The following is a 22,856-nucleotide window of genomic DNA, read 5'->3' as shown; positions in this document are numbered from 1 at the left end:
TTTTATAATTAAGATATCTTATTCAATTTTAATTAAAAATCAGACATTATTAACTTATTTTATTGTCATAGAACGTTTAATATTGAATAAGTCATTATTTTTATCGTTTTACTTGATTGGCTAAGGAAGTTAAAATTAATTTTGTAATAACAAACAAAATATTTCTAGTGAACGAAATTGAGAATTGTTTAATAAGAAAAACCCCATTTCATTACTTTCAGTTGGCACGCATGTTTTTCAAGAGTAAAACGAATTATTTGCATCATGTTTCTGTATTGTTGTGTTGTAGTTTTCATTTTGGTAAGTTGTTTTTTAAACCTTTTAATTATCCAACTTATTGATTAATTTTGATAATAATTACTAATACTTGACTAATTTTTAACTTTATTTGTGCATGAGATATCTCAAATGCCTCTGTTTTTATTAAACGTCTGTTAGTGTATATTTTTGAAATAGCTATCGCACACTTTTCCCTTTTATAAAATCCAGTTGTATTCCATCATGGTTAACTTGTGTTTGTGTTTTAATTTATAGTAGGGTGGATCAAATGTGTATGGATGAATGGTACCAGAATACAAGTTAAAGATTTATATTTGAGTAGTCAACATCTAAAACAAAAATTTTATTTGGACTGATTAAATTTTTTAAACCAATACTTAACCTTTTAACTACAATAACTAAACTTAATAATACATTTTTCTCTCTAAGGTACAATTTCTACTTGCAGATAACATAAAAATATTTAAAAAGCTATTTGATGTGTTCTCTCTTTAAAATCCAAACTTTCATTTAAGTTTTCCAAAACCTGCCTCTTTTCTAAATGAACTCTGTTTTGTCAATGGTTGTAATAAAATTCTTCTATCATATCTGGGTCAGGCCATGTCAAATCAACATGCTTCTACTTGACCATCACAAATGTAACAAAATTCTCAGGATTGATCATGTCTAAAGTGATAAAAAGAATATTTTTTTATTTTAGGTTTTTGTGTAGAACCCTGTAAAAAATTGCAAAAAGCAAGGTTCAGGTAATTACAAAAAAATCATTTTCTCAGCTCTTATAAGAGCTAGTGAGTTCTTTGGTGTCATTTTAAAGCCCTTGGAATGGGATTTCATGTGATATATCACTTGACAACATTTTGTGACATTAATAGTTTTATTTGATCTATCCAAAAGTACATTTTTAAAAAATGTGAAATCTACTAACCAAGCTGTAGTTACTGAAGTTACCTGACTTGGGATTTGGAGTAACTCATCAAATTTTTTTAAAGCTGTGGACAGATATTCACTCTGATTTTTATTTTTTAACTGCTGGCGCCATTTGGACAGATATTCACTCTGATTTTTATTTTTTAACTGCTGGTAAGACATTTTTCTTGCAAAAGATTTATATTTGTAACTTAAAAAAAAAACACATTTAACTTCATGTTCAGTGTTTTTATGAAGATATTACAAAAATTAATTACAATTGTATTCATTTCATAATAAGTAAGTTTTTTAATTTATCTTGTTGAAATTCAGTTAAAATAAAATATTTATTTGAAGGGCTAATTAAAATAGCTGTCTGTGTAGATGCTTAATTAGGGGTAAATTAGCTATTTTGGTGTCATAATTTTTTTATGTAAATCTACTATTTTTTAATTTCATGAATTTTTAGAACAGAGATCAAAAAGTTGTGCACATGAAAAAACTGAAGTGCCTATAAATAGTATTATAGTTGAAAAAGTTCTATCGGCTACTGCAAGATAGCACCATCGGGTCAATCTATTTGAAGTGTTTCAAAAAACCATAAACTGGGGTTGCTTGACCAATTCAGAAAACAATTTAAACTTACCAGGTTGTTTTCTACATGTTTTAGGACCTTAAAACTATTTATATTTTTTTATTTAAGCAGTTTACCTGTGCCGGCCATTTTTGTTACGGTGTGCATACCAATTTTTGTGATTGTAAGGGTTTATGGAAAAAAATTTAACTAAAAAACTATTGGTCTTTTTTTTTTTTTTGTCTTCAGTCATCTGACTGGTTTGATGCAGCTCTCCAAGATTCCCTACCTAGTGCTAGTCGTTGCATTTCAGTATACCCTCTACATCCTACATCCCTAACAATTTGTTTTACATATTCCAAACGTGGCCTGCCTACACAATTTTTTCCTTCTACCTGTCCTTCCAATATTAAACCGACTATTCCAGGATGCCTTAGTATGTGGCCTATAAGTCTGTCTCTTCTTTTAACTATATTTTTCCAAATGCTTCCTTCTTCATCTATTTGCCGCAATACCTTTTCATTTGTCACTTTATCCACCCATCTGATTTTTAACATTCTCCTATAGCACCAATTTCCAAAAGCTTCTAATCTTTTCTTCTCAGATATTCCGATTGTCCAAGTTTCACTTCCATATAAAGCGACACTCCAGACATATACTTTCAAAAATCTTTTCCTGAGATTTAAATTAATTTTTGATGTAAACAAATTATATTTCTTACTGAAGGCTCGTTTCGTTTGTGCTATTCGGCATTTTATATCGCTCCTGCTTCGTCCATCTTTAGTAATTCTACTTCCCAAATAACAAAATTCTTCTACCTCTATAATCTTTTCTCCTCCTATTTTCACATTCAGTGGTCCATCTTTGTTATTTCTACTACATTTCATTACTTTTGTTTTGTTCTTGTTTATTTTCATGCGATAATTCTTGCGTAGGACTTCATCTATGCCGTTCATTGTTTCTTCTAAATCCTTTTTACTCTCGGCTAGAATTACTATATCATCAGCAAATCGTAGCATCTTTATCTTTTCACCTTGTACTGTTACTCCGAATCTAAATTGTACTTTAACATCATTAACTGCTAGTTCCATGTAAAGATTAAAAAGTAACGGAGATAGGGAACAACCTTGTCGGACTCCCTTTCTTATTACAGCTTCTTTCTTATGTTCTTCAATTATTACTGTTGCTGTTTGGTTCCTGTACATGTTAGCAATTGTTCTTCTATCTCTGTATTTGAACCCTAATTTTTTTAAAATGCTGAACATTTTATTCCAGTCTACGTTATCGAATGCCTTTTATAGGTCTATAAACGCCAAATATGTTGGTTTGTTTTTCATTAATCTTCCTTCTACTATTAATCTGAGGCCTAAAATTGCTTCTCTTGTCCCTATACTTTTCCTGAAACCAAATTGGTCTTCTCCTAACACTTCTTCCACTCTCCTCTCAATTCTTCTGTATAGAATTGTAGTTAAGAGTTTTGATGCATGACTAGTTAAACTAATTGTTCTGTATTCTTCACATTTATCTGCCCCTGCTTTCTTTGGTATCATGACTATAACACTTTTTTTGAAGTCTGACGGAAATTCCCCTTTTTCATAAATATTACACACCAGTTTGTATAATCTATCAATCGCTTCCTCACCTGCACTGCGCAGTAATTCTACAGGTATTCCGTCTATTCCAGAAGCCTTTCTGCCATTTAAATCTTTTAATGCTCTCTTAAATTCAGATCTCAGTATTGTTCCTCCCGTTTCATCCTCCTCAACTTCCTCTTCCTCCTCTATAACACCATTTTCTAATTCATTTCCTCCGTATAACTCTTCAATATATTCCACCCATCTATCAACTTTACCTTTCGTATTATATATTGGTGTACCATCTTTGTTTAACACATTTGTTGTTAACAGTTTGTTAAATCTTATTGTGAGAAAATTATTACTTAATTTCATACTAGAATTAACAATAAAAAAAACAATTAATATTTCATCGAATTGTGAATGTAAACTGGATGACATGAAAACATTCACATAATTACATCAATTTTCTGCCATAACTTTGCCATTTATTAACCGATTTAAAAAAATAAAATGTCATTTTGTTCAAAATAAAAGTCTTAATATTTTAACAAATAACATAAATTTTGATAAAACTAATATTTACGGAGATATGACAAATTGAAAAATAAACATAGCCGATATTTTGTTATTTGCAAATGTATTTAAGTCCCGATTTTTTTGCTAATTTTAAATTTCATTACCAAGACGCTTACCAAATATTAATGTGATTCATCTATCCGAACTTGAGATATATTTTTTTTATATAAAAATAACAAATTGGTGGATAGGGGAAGAACGAATGAGAAATTGCCATTTTTCCTAAGGGTAGTTTTTGTTTAGTTCTACAAGTAGAATACAAAAAAGTATAGTCAGCCCACCATTTTAGAAACTCTGTATATTAGAAAATAATTTTAAAGAAATAAATGACCCCCACTAAAACATGTTTAAGAATAACTAAAAGTTTTTGTAACAAAATACTGCAATATTTTTGATTACAATAATAATTTAACAAATCGTTTTTTTTTTTTGTCTTCAGTCATTTGACTGGTTTGATGCAGCTCCAAGATTCCCTATCTAGTGCTAGTCGTTTCATTTCAGTATACCCTCTACATCCTACATCCCCAACAATTGGTTTTACATACTCCAAACGTGGCCTGCCTACACAATTTTTCCCTGCTACCTGTCCTTCCAATATTAAAGTGACTATTCCAGGATGCCTTAGTATGTGGCCTATAAGTCTCTCTTCTTTTAACTATATTTTTCCAAATGCTTCTTTCTTCATCTATTTGCCGCAATACCTCTTCATTTGTCACTTTATCCACCCATCTGATTTTTAACATTCTCCTATAGCACCGCATTTCAAAAGCTTCTAATCTTTTCTACTCAGATACTCCGATCGTCCAACTTTCACTTCCATATAAAGCGACACTCCAAACATACACTTTCAAAAATCTTTTCCTGACATTTAAATTAATTTTTGATGTAAACAAATTATATTTCTTACTGAAGGCTCGTTTAGCTTGTGCTATTCAGCATTTTATATCGCTTCTGCTTTGTCCATCTTTAGTAATTCTACTTCCCAAATAACAAAATTCTTTTACCTCCATAATCTTTTCTCCTTCTATTTTCACATTCAGTGGTCCATCTTTGTTATTTCTACTACATTTCATTACTTTTGTTTACAAAACAAACAAACATATCAAACAAAACATATCGCTTTAGATCATTGATTCTCAAACTTTTCCGCCCACCACTCATGTTGAGAATAAAAAAATTTCTAGCGTTCCCAAAATTTTTAAAGTTACCATCTGTTAAAAATAATAATTGCAGTTGCTGTTTTTAAGATGCGCTTATTAAAACCCTTTTAATAAAACTACTTTGTTTAAAAGATTTTCTTTTTTTACAAAAAAAAAGGATTTTTTGAGAACAAAATTGTTACTGCCTTTTCAGTAATTGGTTTCCTTAATAAAACCTGGACTATCAATCATTTATTTCCAAATTCTTTTGAAACCCTGTTAGTCCAGTTTTTTCAGCATTCACTGTACCATACAGCCCAAATTATTGAAATAGTTCTCTCCCTCCAGGTTTATGTATTTGTAACGAAAAGGTCAGTTTGTTTCAGTAGTTTTTTTGCAATGTGACTAATTCTGCGGTTTGTTTTTATGTTTTCTTTTACAGTTCGTTCTCTTTTCTTTTTTTTTTTACCTGAATCTCAGTTTTGGTATCAGTTTGAATTTGTAAACTTGAGCTAGATTGAGCTGTGCAAGATTGCTATGTTTATTAGGATATAAATGTGAAAAATTATTTAGAAATTTAGGAGACTGGAAATTCTTTGTCTTAAAATATTTTTTATTAAGTATAATTACTTAATGTCATCTATGTATAGCTCTGTTTATAACCTAGAACTAGAAAATAGTTTCTAATTAATAACTTTATTTTTATAATTTATGTGGATTTTATGGTGAAAATGATTTTATATTGTAATTAATCTTTCTAGTTGAGATGAGTAGACCAGAATATTCTTCGACTGAACACATCAATGAGTCTAACTAAAAATAACAGTATGCTAGTTCGGCTTCCAGGAAACTCACTGCAGATATTTGTCTCCCAGAATGAACAAACATAGAGAGAGAAAAAATTTCCAGGTTAGTAAAATTTAGGTACATAATAATAGAATTGTCAGTAAATGGTATTTATTATTAGATGTTTATTTATGATCTAAAGTACTTTTATTACATCTAAAGCATTACCTCTTAAGAAATTTGTAAGTTAGTAAAATCTTTCAACATCAAAGAATTCCTTGTGGTTATTTGGACTAAACTATTAAAAAAAGATGAAAAAAATTTATGCCATACTCTTACATCACCGTGAAAGGGCTCAATTTCAATAGGTTTTAATGTAATTTGAATGGGTTTGTCAATTATTTTGTTTGACTCAATTGTGTGTGAAATTTTGAAAAGATTTTCTAGTTTTTTATATTTTAATTTAAGTTTATCAAAAATATCATATATATGTACAATCCTCTAAATCTTTTATCTGTTGCATCTTTATGGAATTATATTTCAGATTGAAGTTCAAAAGATGTTTTTTCATATTCTAATAGTAAACAGATCATAGTCGTCTGATTCGGAATTAAAATTATTAATGAATATTTTTAATTTTGCTATGCAGTTTTTCATAATACCTTGTTTCTCAATGAAATCTTTAAATTCCATTTTGATTTAAACTGCGTTATTGATAGAGATAATATTAAATAAATTTAGCCCTGAGGTAGATAATCCCCACGTCCAGAACACAACATCTATGTTCCACGTCCAGGGCGGCAACAGCTGTACTTTCGTACATTACATATAGCTGGCTAACGGGGTTCCGAGTAAATTCCTCGGTTATGCTTTGTTAAGTTTGACCTGGTTCCAACTGCAGGTCACTAAACGGACTGGATTTTTGGCTACCTGCAGGAAATGGAATAACATACGATTTTGGAAATGGATTCATACCACTCTTAGAGCTGGCGGTGTGACGGCCAGGGTCAATGTTATTGCAGGTGTAACGGAGACCCTTCCGTTGTCCACATGCACCCTGCGATGGCAAGCATGTAGCAATGGTGCCCATGTATGTCGGTGCATGGGAGCTCTGAAAACTTCGGTGAGTAGGAGCCTGGAGTCGATGCAGAGACTGCGCATCCGCTCTCTGCCAGGACATATGCCGGTTCCACCGGATCGGACCTCCAAGGTTAGTAGCCCTGGAGTGGGGGTGTACCCCGGCGGCTAGCCTTGCTACAGAAGGGATCCACTGTTCATGAATATTGAACAATCAAACCTGGCAGAGGGTGCACGTAAACACCCTCGTTTAGAAACCTCCGATTCGCCGCAAGCGAAGAGGAAAAAAAGTAAAGAATCTGATAGGATAAAGAAAGATGCTGATAGAATCAGTAAAGAATTAAAGAAAAGTCTATTTGGCTATAGCACACCTAAGCCAAGATTTTTAATTATTACAAGGGAGAATGGAAACTTTCAAAAAGTTAGTCCATTCCTTATCGCAAGAGAAGTTACAAATTGTGCTGGTGGTCCTGTCAAGGAAATTCGTAAAACTTTTAATGGATTGCATGTCGAAACCATCAACGACATGCAAAGCCAGAAAGTTTTGGCGTTGAAGAAGATCGGTGAATTTGCGGTTTCTGTCCAACCGCATAACACACTGAACTCATCCAGAGGAGTTGTTGTTTGTCGCAATCTTCTTAATTGTACAGAAGAAGAAATTGTACAAGAAATGTCGAGTCAGGGAGTGACTCAGTGTCGCAGACTTACTATGAGAAGAAATGGTGAGATTCTTCCTTCAGCCTCGCATGTTTTGACATTTAATAGGCCGAATCTTCCTGAAAAGGTACGAGCTGGCATCCATCGGCTTGATGTACGAGCTTTTATCCCGCAGCCGATGAGGTGTTTTAAGTGTCAACGATTCGGACACACAGCAGCAAGATGTGAAGCGCAGGAAATATGTATATGTGGAGAGAAAACACATGAGGGTGACCCATGTAAAGACCCTCCAACCTGCGTTAACTGTAAAGGGCATCACAATTGTCGTTCAAGAAACTGCCCTACGTATAAATTAGAAACAGCAATTCAGGAAGTTAAAACGCTTCAGAAGGTAAGCTATCCTGAAGCGAGGAAGATTGTTAATGGGCGTACACCACGACCATTGACTTCTTATGCTGAAGCAGCGGCTGCCCCTTCCACATCTAAAATTAATGTGGAGCAGTTTCTTAACACGATGGCTCCAAGTCTTGCGACGATGATTGAAAGAATCATTGATTCAAATATTGAGTCGACTCATCAGAGAAAACAAAGTAAAGATGAGAAGGCTCATCCCCGGACTGACGCCGTTGACATGAGAGACACACCAGCGCCGTTTAAAAATCCAGCTAAATCTGCGATTATAAAGTCACAGACTTGTGTAAGAATTAAAAATCTTGATTTATCTGACAAAGAGAAACAGATCGCTCAGTCGTGTAGTCACAAATCTAAAGAAATTGTGACAAGAAAACCTGAATCCGCGGAAATGGAGGTGCAAGTTATTATAGGAAAAGCACCAGTCGCAGATGAAATAAAACCTGTACCAATAGAGCCTCCAATAGCGCAAAGATCAGCTTCAGTGAAAGCATCTATTTCAGCCGGACCCAGTACTGCAGTAGAGATAGTCCGGCTCACCCGCCGCGGAGACATCATCGCACATTACTTTAGATTCTTTAGCAAAGATGCTAACAGCGCCGGCGAAAGTTTCATCAACTGACGTCAGCCGAAGAACGTCACTGGCATCCGAAATAGAGGAAGACGATGCCATGTCTGAGGCCTCAGATACGCTGTCATCAGAGGTTGAGGCTGTCAGAAGAATGGAGAAACGTAAAAAAGGATGGCCGAAAGGAAAGCCTAGAAAGTAATTTTATTGGATCAGAAGTTATAAGAAAAAGTAAAATTTTGATCATTTTTTTGACACATGAAAATGTGAAATATTGAACCCTTTTTTTTTTTTTGAAGTGGGATGGGGCTAATGACCAAAGTAGTCGATGCCCCTAAAAACCTCAAAAAAAAAAAAAAAAATTAATAAATAAATTGATAAAGTAATTAAATAAATAAAATAAATTTATAATTACCAAATTACTATAAAATATATTATTAGATTGTTTTTGATGATCAGAAGTTAAGTTGATAAGAATGTGTGTTGATTATGTTCGGGGTTGGCTTGTTGATAAATTTGTTTTTCTAATGTATACTCGATATGACGTCATCTGCTGATATTGAACTTGCTTGCAACTGTGAGTGCGCAGTTGCAAGCAACTGTGCACTCCTGAGTGTTGCAAGTTATTCAAAAAACATATTGAATTTTACGCATTTTATACTAATGCCCCTCGTACTCCTGAATATACATTGTCCGAAACATTTACAGTTTGTATGAAAGATTAAATAATGCTATTTAGCATTGCTTAAATAAAATTATAAATACACTTGATCTGTCCTTATGAATCCTGCTACCTTGTGAATTCTGCTACTCTATAATCCTGTCCCTATAACCAGCGACACCTCGATCCATTTGATCCAGCGACCATAAAAAGATATGTTAGATCCGTCTGCTTAACTATCCGGCCCGGAGGACCATAAAAAGATATGGTAGAATTTAGAGCTAGTGTGAGCCGTATTTTTGATGAGACTGTATCTTCTTCTTGAATCATTATATTTAATTTCTTGTCACCCTTGACATTTTAATTAAATTAATAGTTTAATGTAACTTAAGAATGTATGATACTTTAGTCGTAATTGAACTTGAACATTATCAAGTAACTATGAGTCCCCTTAGACTGAAATGAAAACATGACCTCACTGTGCGGCGGGATCCTTACGTAGAATATAACTAACACTAATTGTCCATCCCGACAAAATAAAAAATGCGACCGCATTGGGTGGGACTCTTAGTGTAGAATATTAGTATGAGCCTCGCCTTCCGGTTAGCGCAAGCACCCAGTCGATCACAGCACCGGACGGCTCAACATGGAACAGAACAGACATACAGTAAATTTGTTAAATGGATAATAAACATGTAAAACTTTTAAACAGAACTAGTAGAGAATTTAATTCTGAACAAAATTGTATTAGATAAGTTTGAATAAAACAAAGAAAAGTTAGAGAAAATTTGTATTTTATTTAGAAACAGAACACTAGGACAGTCTTACTAGATCATGGATACTGGTGTTGTTTGGCGGTTAGGTTTCAACTAACCACATTTCTCAGGAACAGTCAACCTGAGACAGTACAAGACTACACTTAATTTACATTCATACATATCCTCTGAAGTAATACCTTATGTCGGTTCCAGAGGCTAAAAAGAGAGTACAGTGTGTTATAGATACCTGTTTATAAATAAGTGTTCAAAAATGAGCCTACCATTATAAACCTATTTCTTGGTATGCTTCTGGTACTGCTTTTGTTACTCTTTTAGTTGTTCACGGCTGTCCTTATGTTGCTTAGCTGCATCCATAGTGCAGACAATTAATTTGCCACAAGAATGCCTTTTTATTTTGCGTACAATATTTTTCATCCATCTCCAGACAAAAAAAGGTGTAAGATCAGGCGATCTTGGTGCCAGGAATGTGGATCTCCACAACCAATTAATTTCTCAGGGAAATGGCTCAAGAAAAGCGGGGAGGCATGCCATCGTGATGGAACTATACTTTGCATCTCAGCGCTAGAAAAACAGGTTCCAAACCGTGTTGTTAATTACCGTGGCAATTCTTCTAAAAGAAAATGAAAGTAAGTAGACCTCAGCATATAAGCAGCCAAATAGTATGAAGAGTCCAAACAGCTAATTGTGAAGAAGGCTGCATCATAGATTGACGCTAAATCAGTGTTGATACTTCGTCGATACATTCTGGTATATAGTGTTTATAAAAACCTTTTTAAGAATTCAGGGAATGGATGCCCACATTGTAATAAAGATGAAAATTTTATCAACATAAGTCTGGAAACGCTTAGTTTACCAGCTAGCCACCATTTTTACTTTTAACTTAAAGTTATTTCTCAGGAACTGTATCGAGCTGAAATTTCGTACAGTACTTGGATAACCAGTGGTTTGCTTGTATAAGAATATTGAACTTGATCTCTCTGTCGATTTCAGAGTGGTAGACAGGTAAACTTTTATTGTTACTATCTTTGTAAGCGGTAGTTTATTTAAATGTTATGTTATCAAAAAATATGTTAAGCATTTATGACAAAGAAAATGATGCCTTTTTTTTGTCTTCAGTCATTTGACTGGTTTGATGCAGCTCTCCAAGATTCCCTTTCTAGTGCTAGTCGTTTCATTTCAGTATACCCTCTACATCCTACATCCCTAACAATTTGTTTTACATATTCCAAACGTGGCCTGCCTACACAATTTTTTCCTTCTACCTGTCCTTCCAATATTAAAGGGACTATTCCAGGATGCCTTAGTATGTGGCCTATAAGTCTGTCTCTTCTTTTAACTATATTTTTCCAAATGCTTCTTTCTTCATCTATTTGCCGCAATACCTCTTCATTTGTCACTTTATCCACCCATTTATTTTTAACATTCTCCTATAGCACCACATTTCAAAAGCGTCTAATCTTTTCTTCTCAGATATTCCGATCGTCCAAGTTTCACTTCCATATAAAGCGACGCTCCAAACATATACTTTCAAAAATCTTTTCCTTACGTCTAAATTAATTTTTGATGTAAACAAATTATATTTCTTACTGAAGGCTCGTTTCGCTTGTGCTATACGGCATTTTATATCGCTCCTGCTTCGTCCATCTTTAGTAATTCTACTTCCCAAATAACAAAATTCTTCTACCACCATAATCTTTTCTCCTCCTATTTTCACATTCAGTGGTCCATCTTTGTTATTTCTACTACATTTCATTACTTTTGTTTTGTTCTTGTTTATTTTCATGCGATAATTCTTGCGTAGGACTTCATCTATGCCGTTCATTGTTTCTTCTAAATCCTTTTTTCTCTCGGCTAGAATTACTATATCATCAGCAAATCGTAGCATCTTTATCTTTTCACCTTGTACTGTTACTTCGAATCTAAATTGTTCTTTAACATCATTAACTGCTAGTTCCATGTAAAGATTAAAAAGTAACGGAGATAGGGAACATCCTTGTCGGATTCCCTTTCTTATTACGGCTTCTTTCTTATGTTCTTCAATTATTACTGTTGCTGTTTGGTTCCTGTACATGTTAGCAATTGTTCTTCTATCTCTGTATTTGAACCCTAATTTTTTTAAAATGCTGAACATTTTATTCCAGTCTACGTTATCGAATGCCTTTTCTAGGTCTATAAACGCCAAGTATGTTGGTTTGTTTTTCTTTAATCTTCCTTCTACTATTAATCTGAGGCCTTAAATTGCTTCCCTTGTCCCTATACTTTTCCTGAAACCAAATTGGTCTTCTCCTAACACTTCCTCCACTCTCCTCTCAATTCTTCTGTATAGAATTCTAGTTAAGATTTTTGATGCATGACTAGTTAAACTAATTGTTCTGTTTTCTTCACATTTATCTGCCCCTGCTTTCTTTGGTATCATTACTATAACACTTTTTTTGAAGTCTGACGGAAATTCCCCTTTTTCATAAATATTACACACCAGTTTGTATAATCTATCAATCGCTTCCTCACCTGCACTGCGCAGTAATTCTACAGGTATTCCGTCTATTCCAGGAGCTTTTCTGCCATTTAAATCTTTTAATGCTCTTTTAAATTCAGATCTCAGTATTGTTTCTCCCATTTCATCCTCCTCAACTTCCTCTATAACACCATTTTCTAATTCATTTCCTCCGTATAACTCTTCAATATATTCTACCCATCTATCGACTTTACCTTTCGTATTATATATTGGTTATTAATTTTGTTTAACACATTATTAGATTATGTACCCCAAAATTTTCCTTAACTTTCCTGTATGCTCCGTTTATTTTACCAATGTTCATTTCTCTTTCCACTTTTAAACACTTTTCTTTAATCCACTCTTCTTTCGCCAGTTTGCACTTCCTGTTTATTGCATTTCTTAATTGCCGATAGTTCCTTTTACTTTCTTCATCATTAGCATTCTTATATTTTCTACGTTCATCCATCAGCTGCAATACATCGTCTGAAACCCAAGGTTTTTTACCAGTTCTCTTTATTCCGCCTAAATTCGCTTCTGCTGATTTAAGAATTTCCTTTTTAACATAGAAGAAGAATGGGATTCTTCTACATTTTCTACCTTATCTTTTTTACTCAGACCTCTTGCGATGTCCTCCTCAAAAATCTTCTTTACCTCCTCTTCCTCAAGCTTCTCTAAATTCCACCGATTCATATGACACGTTTTCCTCAGGTTTTTAAACCCCAATCTACATTTCATTATCACCAAATTATGGTCGCTATCAATGTCTGCTCCAGGGTAAGTTTTGCAGTCAACGAGTTGATTTCTAAATCTTTGCTTAACCATGATATAATCTATCTGATACCTTGCAGTATCGCCTGGCTTTTCCAGGTGAATGATGCCTTATCTATTGAAATTCGTTCATAAATAACAAAGTTATAGCAAAATTTCTAAGCGAGTTACTAGATTAAAAACCAGTTTTCATTTACTCCTGTATAAAATTAAGTAACCCACTATGATCTCAACTGGAATAATCTTATTAAAAATTATAGTAATTTAATAATGAAAATATTATAATAAATGATATTAATATTAAAAAATACTCCTGTATAAAATTAAGTAACCCGCTATGATCTCAACTGGAATAATCTTATTAAAAATTATAGTAATTTAATAATGAAAATATTATAATAAATGATATTAATATTAAAAAATAATTCACATTACTTGTCTTTATGTTAACAGTTACTACAGTAGCTGTTAAGAATAGCGACCCTCATTCAAAATAAAATCACCCAGGTGTTTTTTCGTTCGACTGCTGGACCCTTGCAAAGATGCCCAATCCAATTTAGAATTATTGCGCACAGTTCTTCTATCCAAGGAGTGTTGTAGGCTCCCATAAGAAAACATCAAGAGGATTAAGAGCGGGAGACCTTGTAGGCCATGCTACAGGGCCTCATCGAGTAATCCATCTGTTTGGATATGCTTCATTTAGGTGATCTCGAACTTGTAATCTGTAATGAGCTGGAGAGCCCCATCCAGCATGAACCATGTTTTGTTGCTTGTTGGTGACTGTTTATTTACGTAAAGTGTGTCATAAAATTTGTTTTGAGTAAAACAAATAAATTGTTTTTAAATTTTACAGATCCAGAAAAGTTGAAAGATGTGCCGCTAAAATATACAGCTTGTGCTAAGAATGTAGGACCAGCTACTTTTTATGGTGAATCATGATATATGCATTCAGCCTTAGGAGTCATAGTTTGTAAAGTAAGTACGTGAAATGTTTTGTATTGTATTTTTTCTATTGTATTGTGTATTATTAGTGTGAATCAAATATAAAATGTAATTTTTTTTTATAAACTTATTGTTTAATAATATATACAATTCATACCGTCATCATTTCTCTATATAGTCTCCTGCATGATTTACACACTTTTGCCAATGTTTTGGAAGCTTGACAAGTTGTTAACCGATTGCATACATGCTCCTCCGATGTCTTGATTGTTTTCGAATCATTCCCCACCAAGCAATTCTTTCATGGGCGCAAATAAAAATAGTCACATGGGGATAAATCTGGACTTGGGAGGGTGGTCGAGGGTTTTCCAGTGCATTTTATTTTATTAGTACCATGACTCCAGATTGTTATAGTAGATCCATGTCTCATCACATGTGATGATGCGCCTCAAAAAATTGTCTTCTTTTTGCTGAAATCTGTTCAGAAGTCTTAAATGTTTCCAACCTGACCTGTTTTGGATTTTCAGTCGACGACCTTGGAACCCATCGAGCACTAATTTTTTTTCTAAAGCCAAGATGATCAGTGATAATGTTTTGAGCACTCCCATAGCCGATACCCACTTCTGAAGTGATTTCTTCAACGCTGAATTGACGGTCACCTTCGATAAGTTCTTGAATTACACAAAAACATTCGTAAAACTTGACCTTGGGCGTTGATCGTGACTTGTTTTCTACACTATCTCGCTCACCCTTAAATTGTCGGGCCCGTGTATACACTTGGTTCTAGGACAGTATAATGTCCCCAAACTGTATATTTAAACGAGTTAAAATTTTCACGGGTTTAATGCCTTTATTAGTTAAAAATTTTATGATTATACGTTGTGCGATAGACAACAGAATCTCTTACTCACTCATTGGTGTACTGACGACAGAACAGAGCGGAAGAGCTAACGAAGCTGGTTTTCCTGCTGTAACATACCGAACATTAACTTCCCGCTCCACTATCCAGCTCAGAACACTGCTTGCTGTGTAGAATAGCAAAATTACTGTTTAAATTTGTTTCTTCCTTGTATAATATTTTTAAGACCAAAAGAGACTGTCAGTGGGTCTGTACGAGTTCATATGTCAACTTTCTTACAATTTTAACTTGATTGAAAAGTAGATCAAAATTTATTGCGTTGAATTAGCAGATTTTTGGCGGTTTGGAAATTTACAGTTCAAATTCATTTCCTTTACGGCGATAATATGTGAAATTTCATACAGTTAATAATAACTGGAGTATACAGTTGCAGAAATCAAAACTGAATGTTGGGTTTCACTAACAGAATTGAGAATTTGTAGAAATAATGGAAGTATACAGTAATGTTATTAGAAGATCTAGTCATCCAGATGTAATGCATTGAATATTCAATTCCACAATCACCTGTAATTACATAAAAGAACTTTTTCATTGTTTTATTGAAACATTATTTATTGTTACACATTATTTATTGAAACATCTAAATAAGTATTAAAGTAATATTACACTAATAAGTTACTTAAACTAAGAGTATAAATATAAGATGACACCAAATTCATGCTATATTTTGAAAGAATTTTTGTTAAGCCTATTCAAAGTTATTAAATCCTAATTTTTATTTTAATGGGAAGGAGTTGGAGTAAAAAGAAACGACAAGACTTGCGCTGCAGTATTAAGTTATCCATCCCTTTTTTTCTTGTGCTAAAAGATAAATGTTTTTTACTTCTTTCAACAAAATATAGATGTTCCCATTGGCAGCTGCAATTCTCTTTTTAATGTTTTCTCCAGGTCTATTAAAATTTTGTTTGGTTCAGTTTCTTTTACTAAATAATTACATTGTGGTGTTCTTGGGAAGTAAAGTAATAGATAATAAATGTTAAACACAAACTATTCACTACAAAATTACACGCCTTATTCTTTAACATTTTACTATTTTCTAATAACTAATCAAATTTTTTACTTCTTTTTACAAAGTGAAGGAAGTATTGTGTAGGTGAAAAATTTGGTTTTCAGATTTCAACCATCCCTGAATCCATTTTGACTATTTTTGGCATGACGTCTGTACATATGTATGTATTTCGCATAACTCAAAAATGATTAGCCATAGTATGATGAAATTTTTGATTTAGAACCCTTGTAATATGTGCACCTCCCCTTTTGATTGCAGTCAACTGAACCAAAAGCGACCAAAAAAAGCCAAAAATCAAAAAAATATGGATTTCGGACTTTGTGCAGTAATAAGCTCTCAGTGAGAGCTTTTAAATGATATATCATAAGTGGTACTTATTTTTATTGGTTCCAGAGTTATAGAAAATTTAATTTTAATTGATGAAATCTTTGGCTCTTATAAAGGGAAGGCACATCGGTTCGAATCAGACTTCATTCCCCCTTTTTTTTAAAATGTATATATATTAATTTATTAATAACTATTAACCTCTGCCTATAACAAATAATTCAATAAGTTATTAATGAAATAAAATTTTATGTACTTTAATTTAAAAATTTGTATGTAATTTAATGGCCGTACAATTAGGTTATGTGGTGTCCACATCAGATTTGATGAAACATCTGATTATTCGTTTTTGTTGATGGTTAATCACAATTTAAAAAAGATAGTACGAGGGTTATTTTTTTTCAAGGTCTGATCGGTCGCAAAATAAAAACCTGCGCAAAAATCGGATGAACCTTTGTGCATATGTATTGCGCAGTGTCTCCAGTATGATCTTCAATCACGCCGCATCACTTTGTTTAGTTCTGAACACGCAGCTAGCACGTAAACGTGTCTACAACAAAATCTCCCGCCAAGTGTGAAGTGCGTGCGGTAATTCGCTTTCTTCAGGCTGAGGGGTGTAATGCAGCTGAAATTCATCGACGAATAAGTAATGTGTACGGTGAAACTTCAATGAGTGACAGCAAAGTGCGACAATGGTGCAGGAACTTTAAAGCAGGACGTACAGATGTTCATGACGCAGGCGGTCAGGGAAGGAAGCGAGTGTCAACCACAACGCTGCAGGAAGATCCTGCAGTGTTTTCGTTGGGAAGTGTTTGATCACCCACCATACAGCCCGGACTTGGCTCCATCCGATTTTCACCTCTTTGCTCACATGAAACGCTGGCTAGGAGGACAACATTTTGGCACACACATCGAGCTGCAGACTAGGGTAGAAACAAGGTTGAAATCACAGTTCTATGACGAGGGTTTTAGAAAGTTTTTTTTTTCACTGTGATTTTAATTTTGTGACCGATCAGACCTTGAAAAAAAAATAACCCTCGTATTAGGTGGATATAAAACTTAGATATATTTAAAGAATAATAAAGGGACTTTCACTCCATCCTAATATTTCAGGTAAGATTGTTGAATTAATAATTGTATAAATATTTATCTATAAGTAATTAATGAAATAAGATTTTATGTACTTAAAAAAAAATTGTAATGTAATTTAGTAGGCGTACAAGGAAATCGTGGTGTCCACGTCAGATTTATTTGTTCACTGACTAAATGTGTATTCCAGCTGAGAATATGTGTATTATTTATTCTTATTAATTGATATTACAATATTCTCTCTTTTTTAGACCATTTATGGACTACATATAACAATCCTTATTTAGAATTTATTCTTATTCTTATTTCCATCTTGCAATCCTTCCAATAGTTCTTCATTCTAACTTGCTGCTTCCCTTTTCTCCTCTGAGTAACTCACTACTCCTCATATGTTGTTTGGAAAACCTTGAAATTTTTTGACTGTTCTCTCTATACCTTCTTTCTCAGTCCAGAATTGTTTTTTTTTCAATATTCTTAATTGTTTCAGTCCACTGGTATTTTTTTGTTCTTATAGAAGTGGTTGAAGATCATTTTAGTTAGCCTTCCTGCATTCCTTTGGTATTCTGGGTCCTAGAATTATTCTTAGTATTCTCTTATTCATATTTCTAATCCTTTAAATATGTTCATTGCTGTTCAGAGAATGGCATTGTATTGCATAAAATACAGTCTCATTGCTGTTTTACAAAGGATATATTTGGACCATGTTTCTCAGCAACTATTTTTAGCAGCTCTATTAAGGTCTCTTGTTCTTACTACAAAAATGGAATATCATTTGCAAACAGACTACTTCTATCTTCCTATTTTTTTTTTTTTATCCAAGTTAGATTTTTTGTACCTTTCTGTTAACTCTTTCCTCATTCTCAGTTAGCTTTCTTGAGGACATTTAAGTGGTGAAATTCCATCTGCTTGTCTAACTCCTGTCACACTTTCCAATGGCTCTGATAATTCCCCAAGAATTTAACATTTGGGACTTTTTTTGTTAGAGTCCTTAATTAACTTTAACATTCTCCAAACTATTCCTACTCATCGATCATACATTCCATCTTTTTTTGAAGTTTGAATGTTACAGTTCTATTTTTACTGTTAATAATCCTGTGCCTCAGGATAGATTTAAAGAAAAGATCTGATCTACATTTCCTAAATCCCCTTTCGTATTCTCCTAGAAATTTCTCCACATATGGTTTGATCCTTCTCAAAGGTGATAATGATAAAATTTTGTAAGGGACCGAGAGCAAGTGAAATTCTTCTGAAGTTCATTTCAGTTTTGTCTCCTTTTTTAAATATATGGGTGGATTAATGCTATTTTCCATTATGGTTGGGAAACCATAATGATTTTTCATTATGGTTTTCATTATTTTCATAAAATATTTATTATTAGCTAGTTAAAGGAATTCCCCCATTATTTGCTCTTCCTAGACTGCTTTATAACTTTTTAGTTTTTGGATTAATTTTAATATATATCTTCTTCATTATGTGGGTTTGAAGGGGAGTCTTCTCTATTCGTGAGTTTTTGAACATTCTAGTCTTTCTATTGGAGGGGGGGGGGTTCACAATACAAGAATTTTGAAAATATTCTGCCAATCTTTTGCAGTTATCCCTGTTATTGAGAATCAAATTTCCATGTTTATCCTTAAGATTTAGACTTGGGACTAGGTGTCCTTGGATTACTTTTTTAAAAGTTTGGTAAAAAGGTCTTGTTTTGTTATTTAAGAATGCGTTTTCAATTCTTTCTAATTCTCTTCTGTCAAAATTCCTTTTACATTTTTGATAATAGGTTCCACTCTTTCACGAATTCCACTCAATTCCCTTCAGTCTTCTTATTGTACCATTTTCCCAAGCTTTCTTCCTCTGTTCTTTTGTTTTTTTTACATTTTTCATCCCACGATTGATGTTTTCTAACACGTTTATCAAACAAAAGATATATTTAATACAATATAAAAGATACATTTTTTTCTTATATTTGAATTAACTATTTTTTGAAATTTGGCCAATAGTTGCTGAACATTGTGATTGTTAAGGTTCAAGTTGTTTTAGTGTAAAGCTTGGGCTTCTTTTTCTATTGTTTTGTGGGATGAAAATTAACTTGACTTTCAATGGATAGTAGTCTGAATTAAAGTTGGTTCCCCGCAATGAAATTGTTGATGTTTCAGCTTTACATTAGTTACTTGATGTGAATTGCTTACAGCATTTCAAAAAATTGAACATGGCTGCTTGTGGTCTGTGTTTTGCCATCTTGTTAGTAAATGCCTGCATATCTCTCCCCAGCCCTGAATTCTGTACATTCTAAATATTATTAAAAAAAGAATACATTCTTAATATTAGGTAATGCATTGCTGTATGTGTGTGCTTTTAAGAACTCTTGTACACCCTGTTACTTAGCTGCAATGTGAGTTTTATTCAACTGAATGTGTTTAAATATGTGTCCATGTTTGCAGAGAGTGCACATCGTTAATATTACTTAATGGCAAAAAATTACTGTTTTTATAACTAGCTTTTTTATTTGAATAGCATTATTTAATAAAAGCAAAGAGGAATTTCTGGTAGGTTGTAACGAATTAAAAAACTACATTATTTTTTAAGGCTATTTTGTTCGATTATATTATTAATTTTGCACTCATTATTAAAAATAAAAATCTGATGTCGACACTAAATAATTTCCTTGTACGCGTATTTAATTACACATACATATTTTTTTTGAATGAAAGTACATAAAAATTTTATTTTTGCTTATAACTTTTATGATAAATAATTCAATAACAATAAAAAAAAAAGTAAAATTTTTTTACAATCTGAGGTTAATAATTATTAATCTTCTTGTAAGATGCAAATATTTCATTAAGATTTTATTTGGCTATAACTCTGGAACCAATGAAAATAAGTATCACTTAAGATTTTTTTTTTGTCTTCAGTCATTTGACTGGTTTGATGCAGCTCTCCAAGATTCCCTATCTAGTGCTAGTCGTTTCATTTCAGTATACCCTCTATATCCTACATCCCTAACAATTTGTTTTACATATTCCAAACGTTGCCTGCCTGCACAATTTTTCCCTTCTACCTTGCCTTCCAACATTAAAGCGACTATTCCAGGATGCCTTAGTATGTGGCCTATAAGTCTGTCTCTTCTTTTAACTATATTTTTCCAAACGCTTCTTACTTCATCTATTTGCCGCAATACCTCTTCATTTGTCACTTTATCCACCCATCTGATTTTTAACATTCTCCTATAGCACCGCATTTCAAAAGCTTCTAATCTTTTCTTCTAAGATACTCCGATCGTCCAAGTTTCACTTCCATATAAAGCGACACTCCAAACATATACTTTCAAAAATCTTTTCCTGACATTTAAATTAATTTTTGATGTAAACAAATTACATTTCTTACTGAAGGCTCGTTTCGCTTGTGCTATTCGGCATTTTATGTCCCTCCTGCTTCGTCCGTCTTTAGTAATTCTACTTCCCAAATAACAAAATTCTTCTACCTCCATAATCTTTTCTCCTCCTATTTTCACATTCAGTGGTCCATCTTTGCTATTTCTACTACATTTCTTTACTTTTGTTTTGTTCTTGTTTATTTTCATGCGATAGTTCTTGCGTAGGACTTCATCTATGCCGTTCATTGTTTCTTCTAAATCCTTTTTACACTTGGCTAGAATTACTATACCATCAGCAAATCGTAGCATCTTTATCTTTTCACCTTGTACTGTAACTCTGAATCTAAATTGTTCTTTAACATCATTAACTGCTAGTTCCATGTAAAGATTAAAAAGTAACGGAGATAGGGAACATCCTTGTCGGACTCCCTTTCTTATTACGGCTTCTTTCTTATGTTCTTCAATTGTTACTATTGCTGTTTGGTTCCTTTAAATGTTAGCAATTGTTCTTCTATCTCTGTATTTGAACCCTAATTTTTTTAAAATGCTGAACATTTTATTCCAGTCTACGTTATCGAATGCCTTTTCTAGGTCTATAAACGCCAAGTATGTTGGTTTGTTTTTCTTTAATCTTCCTTCTACTATTATTCTGAGGCCTAAAATTGCTTCCTGTGTCCCTATACTTTTCCTGAAACCAAATTGGTCTTCTCCTAACACTTCTTCCACTCTCTTCTCAATTCTTCTGTATAGAATTCTAGTTAAGATTTTTGATCAAACTAGGACCAAACTTATTGTGCTGATTATATTTGCATTATTTTTATTGACTAATGTTTTATTCTGTTTTAAATGTTTTATGGTCAGATGATGTAAATACTTTTAAAAAAAGTAATAAACAGCAGAATATGAAAAAAAAAAGTTAAATTTTAGCCTAATGGATAGCAGCACATGTATTAATAACTGCTGTTTAGCAACTTACATGTTAAAGAGTTTGAAGTAGAAAATGAAATAATTTGACATGTTTGAAAAAGTAATAAAAAGTTATTTTTTTTTTTTTTTAGTAATTAAAGTTTAAAGATGAGAACAGGACGGTTGATATTAACACTCGTTCAATTTTTGATGTTTTAGAGATTTTGGTAGTTCACATGGAAATTATTTTAGATTTTAACATTAATGTTCACCATTTTGTTTTTTTTTTACAGAGTTGTGTAAAGAAAACCTTAAATAGAAAGGTTTTACAAGAAAAGTATGGTAAAGATAATTGGGAGCTGTTTTATTTGCAATCCTGAACCTTTATTTGATGTTAGAGCCCATGCATCGGCTGCTCATGAGATATATTTATTGGAGAAGAAAACTAAACAGCAGAACAGCAGTAAAGAAAAAAAATTAATTAAAATAGGTACTAAACTTTTAGATGTGTTAATGAAAGAAATGATTGATTCTTTTAAACTTGTTGTTTCAAAGACCTCAGAAATCCATGTAAATTATATAAAAAATAAAAAAAATAGTCTTCTGAAGACTTTTTTACTGCAATAAAGGAATTAGAAAAAAATGTTGAAGTCTAGATAAATCAGTCTGCTTTGTATAGTTAAAGATAGTTCCAATAAAAATGTTAAAAATTATTATTGTTTGTTTTGTTTTAATTATTTTTAATAAATTTTATAAGATTGTATAACTTGTATTAACTTACTAACGTAGGTGTACAATATTCTCTTGCAATGAATGATGTGGATTTGAAAATGTTTAATGTGCTGACTCTTAATTCAAAGTGTCATTGATTCTAGTGATCTTTATTTCATTGATTCCTTCTAACTTATAATTCCTTCAAAGTAGTTCTCATGTTAGTATAAATCTGCTTCTGGGAGATACAAAAGAGACATTTCCTTGTGTCTTGCAAAGTACTTCTCCATCAGCATGAAGTGATGTGTTTGCTCTGCACTGTTGTGATTTC

At 32.8% G+C, this 22,856-nt stretch overlaps 1 long non-coding RNA gene across 1 annotated transcript; it reads left to right on the top strand.

Moving 5' to 3' along the window:
- Positions 1-215: 215 nt before the first annotated feature.
- Positions 216-22,527, top strand: LOC142323002 (uncharacterized). The gene is made up of 4 exons (XR_012755993.1): positions 216-300; positions 5,813-5,960; positions 14,109-14,230; positions 22,108-22,527. It is a non-coding gene; the product is annotated as an uncharacterized LOC142323002 (long non-coding RNA).
- The last annotated feature ends 329 nt before the right edge of the window (positions 22,528-22,856 follow it).

Source organism: Lycorma delicatula, chromosome 4, assembly GCF_047948215.1.
Source record: "Lycorma delicatula isolate Av1 chromosome 4, ASM4794821v1, whole genome shotgun sequence".
NCBI classification, from domain to species: Eukaryota; Metazoa; Arthropoda; class Insecta; order Hemiptera; family Fulgoridae; genus Lycorma; species Lycorma delicatula.
This window is presented reverse-complemented; position numbering and strand designations above follow the sequence as displayed.